Raw genomic sequence first — 4,615 nt, 5'->3', positions numbered from 1 at the left:
GCTCCTAGATCGTAAGTACTCTTGTTCTAACTCGTTGTACACTAGGTTTAACATGTTTAGAGCTTAGAATCATCAAGAATAGAGGGTTGAATGAGAGTTTACGGCCAAGGATCTCCCAAGGCCGTAAACTCCCTATAAGGGTGCATTGATGCCCTCTTGTCCTTCCAAATGACTAGAACTTAGCCCAGAACCAACCACCATTGAACTAGGGACTTCAAACAATGAAATGGTACTTCACACCATGAGTTTACGGCCGTAAACTCATGGGGAAGTGGTCCCCAGGCCGTAAACACAAGTTAAGGTCATTTCTTGGACCTTAAACTCACATAGCCTCTTGTTTAGCCTTGAAACACTTAACCACTTAAGACATCTTGCCTTTAAGCCTCAAGTAGAGACCCATTAGAGAGTTTACGGCCAGGAGTAAACTCCCCTGGGCCGTAAACTCCAATAAGTATGGTCCACGGACCATAAACTTAAATACAAAGCTTTATACTCCTTTGTTGCAACCCAATGGCCTCCTAACACTTTGACCAAAGTGTTTTCCACGCATTAGGATGTTTATACTTGTCTAATTAGTGTTATAATCACTAATTGTATATATATATATATATATATATATATATATATATATATATATATATATGTCTTTATATGTTATTAGGATCATTGTGTGTGTTTAAGTCTTCACTTGACACCAAGCACTTGTCCGACACTTCCATCCGATCCACTCACTACAGGTGAGTTCATACCCCTTAATTAACCTTTTCAATGTTTTTTTTAAAATGTTTATAAATGCTTTTATGGGGGGGGGGGGGGGGGGCGGGGAATACAAGTTGAATCATGCTAGTTAGTACATCAATCACATGTGATTTATAACTAGCATACAAATGGATTTACTACACGTTTAGCTGTTTTACCAAACATATTACTTCAAATGACTTTCTCAAACGTTTTTATATGTTAAAACTCTTTATCAAACTGTCTTACATACTGTATGTTTCCTTTCAAACTCTGTTACAATTGTGTTTCAAACAAAGGTTTTCTTATACTTAAAACTGTTCTTATCAGACAAACTGCTTTCAAATCGTTTTACAAACTGACATCAAGTCATCATTTCTTAGTTATTAAACTTTTCAAAGGTTTTACAAAACTTCTTTTATACTTTTATATTGTCAAATGCATGCCTATATATGTATAGTTATATAAGTAATGTTTAAAGGACTTAGGACGACTAGCTCGCTTTATTTCCTTTTCCTCATTGGGATGTGGCCTTAGGGCATCGGTTATTCATTCGAATGTCGTCTAAATATTAGTTATATATCATGTATACATATATAGACATAAAAGTTCCATCAGTTAGTTCAGTACCTTTGGGTAGCAAAGGCATAATTCGGTTATACACGTACATTACTAGTAGCTATAATAGGTATAGTTAGGAGATACTACTTACTATTCCAAGTACAAGGAATCAGACAAGAGTCAGTTCATTCACGAGTCTATACTAATACAATACATACTATATGAAGAGATACAATTACAGAAGTACAATTACAGACATACTAATACAATACATACTATATGAAGAGATACAATACACGATAACAGAACATACATAATAAGGTGCTATAGCATGGAACAAGTACAGGATCTAACTATACCAATGAATCACTAACGCATTGTTCTAAACAAAAAGGTGATAGTTATATTGGGTATACATGATCATATAATCATAATGTGGATGTTCACGGCTTGCAATCATTGCAGGGGTCGCGTTTGGTTCCCAGAATCTTTTGACAGGGAGAGCGTTTAGTATGGGATCTAGCCATCACATTATACCTTAATACACACTTTAAGGCAATTAGTACAATAGTAGTCACTTTATACAAATACCACAGTACTTACACTTTACAGACGACAAATACAAAAGAATACAATTTCAGTTATTATATTAATTTCCTTATTACCTTTACTTTGTGTCACATTCACATAATCGATGAGGTAGATTAGATTTGAATAATAATAGTTGTACAAGGAAAAACCTTCACTTATGTAGAGGTTCAAACTTTCAAAACAGTCGGGTCTTGGTAGAAGGCTACTTTCAAAACAATCGGGTCTTGGTAGAAGGCTACTTTCAAAACAATCGGGTCTTGGTAGAAGGCTACTTTCAAAACAGTCGGGTCTTGGTAGAAGGCTACTTTCAAAACAGTCGGGTCTTGGTAGAAGGCTACTTTCAAAACAGTCGGGTCTTGGTAAAAGGCTACTTTCAAAACAGTCGGGTCTTGGTAGAAGACTACTTTCAAAACAGTCGTGTCTTGGTAGAAGACTACTTTTTATATTAGTAGGAAATATGGGATTTTCTAGGGTTTTCAAACGTTTACAATTACTTACAACATTTTCATACTTATACAAACTTTTCCTCAAACAATTACAAGTCCTTTATTACAAGTTTCATTTACAAATCAATGACATTAAAATACTTATGAATTCACCAGCTTTATTGCTGATACTTGCTTTCAAAATAACTTGTATTCTCAGGTCACAAATAGACAGGTACGACGACCATGTTTTGTGAAGATGGAGCGGTCAAGACTCGTCTTTTATTTTGAGTATTCATTATGTTGTTTTATACTATGAAAGAACACACTTGTAATTAAAATTATACTATTAATGCAATGGATGATGTTGTTGCTTGTTTACTACTTTGCATTGTTGTGATACTTTACATGACGTCCTCCGCCCCAGAACGTTTTCGCCGTTCTCGGTTTTGGGGTGTGACATTTTTGAAAGGCGGTAATTTTAGCAAACATACCAAATTCATTACAAACATATGGTACTCAAACGTTTTTGTTGTTGGAAACATTACAAAAGTCCTAATAGGGTTCCCTTGTTGCTCCTGCTGGTTTGTTCGTCACACTCCTCCTGCTCCCCCGTCATTCTTCTCAGTTGGACATTCTCTCTTGAAGTGTCCCGTTTCACCGCATAGGTAGCATACTGGGCCTACCTTGGTGTTGGTGATTGAAGCGAGGTGTTGGGTCTGGTTCCTGCAGAAACGGGCAGTATGTCCGTTCTCGTTGCAGTTTTTACAGTGCATCACCCGGCAAGCCCCATTGTGATGGAAGTTACACTTGTTACATTTTGGGAGTGTTCCATTATATGGTCTGGCCGGTGCGTGGGTGACAGACCTTGTGGCTAGTGTTGAGGCATGTGTCGTGACTGATGTTGTATTGGCAGGGGCAGCCTCAGATTGTTGTCTCTTCATGCGTTTTTGAGATAGGTTGCGCTCCTTTTTGTTCCAAAACTTTCGTTTCTTGTCCTTAGGTTTGTGGCCTGAGGCGCCTTCGTTGGTAGACACCCACCGGTGTTCCTGATTATTACAAGAATTTGTATTGTCGGTACCGCTTCCATATCTGTTGGCATTGTTAGCATTGAGTTGTGACATGACGATTGTCACGCCTGCCGTGACTGCAGCTTGAAAAGTAGCAGGATCTATCTGCAGGATTGCTGCCTTGCTTGTTGGCTGGCTACCTTCTTGTGAAGACATAATCCTGTTGCATGGGTGAAGGGTCCAGTTAATGGTTTGGTCTAGGCTTTCATTGTAATTGTTCATTAATGAGTATTTAATGTGTTTTTGGGTTGTTTAGCTGTTTACGGTCGGTGAGTGAGTTTACGGCCGTAAACACGTTTACGGCCGTAAACCCAGTTTGCGGCCCAGTCGAGTATATATAGTGGAGGTGTAGGTCTTTGTGTTGTTGTTGATACCAGAGAGTTTACGGTGTATTGTGTCGAGTTGTACCAGACGTTTTATGCAATAAACGTGTGTAAGCTTGATTTCTTTTCTTCTTCTACTTCTATTGTGATTGTTGTTGCTTGATCATCGGTAAAGATCCGTTTTAGGACCTTACAATTGGTATCAGAGCTTGGTTGTATCAATCAATTTTTGTCAGATCTGGAGCTTATTTGATCTTATTTTTGAAAAATTCCTGCGTTTTTGGATAGATCTCTAAAAACAAGAGGGGGTAAGGTGTTCTAGAGAGAGAAACTAGAAAGAAGTTTTGTGTCTGTGAATCTCTTGTATCTGGATCTTCATTCTAATCAATTCATACATAGATTCATCATCTTCTTCTTCTCCTTCTCTTCTATTTTGATCTGACATCATCCGTTTGATTGAGATTCCGCACCATCAAACGGATCTGATTGATACTCAAGCAGATTAGGGACTTACAATTGGTATCTAAGAAAGAGAGTTCATGTCTAGAGATGCTTCCGCTGTCACTCCAACTTTTATGGAACTACTCTTTCCTGAAGAAATTGCTAATGAGTTTGTAGCAGATTCATCTAATGTGGATCAATCAGCAAATGATGGAGGTTTCAACATCCACACTCTTCCTGTTTCACTCAATGACATCAGCCAAGACATACCTTCAAGAATTCAACGCGATCATCCGATCGATAACGTTATTGGCCAGCTGGGTGACGAAGTTAAAACCAGAAGTCAGAGTGGAGATGTCAATGCATGTCTCTATTCTTGCTTTATATCTCAAATAGAGCCCAAAAACGTTGAAATGGCTTTGAATGAGCCCAGCTGGGTAGATGCGATGCATGAAGAGCTAAATCA

This window comes from Lactuca virosa, chromosome 1 (assembly GCF_052849685.1).
Source record: "Lactuca virosa cultivar CGN04683 chromosome 1, Lactuca_virosa_CGN04683_v6, whole genome shotgun sequence".
NCBI lineage: Eukaryota > Viridiplantae > Streptophyta > Magnoliopsida > Asterales > Asteraceae > Lactuca > Lactuca virosa.
This window is presented reverse-complemented; position numbering follows the sequence as displayed.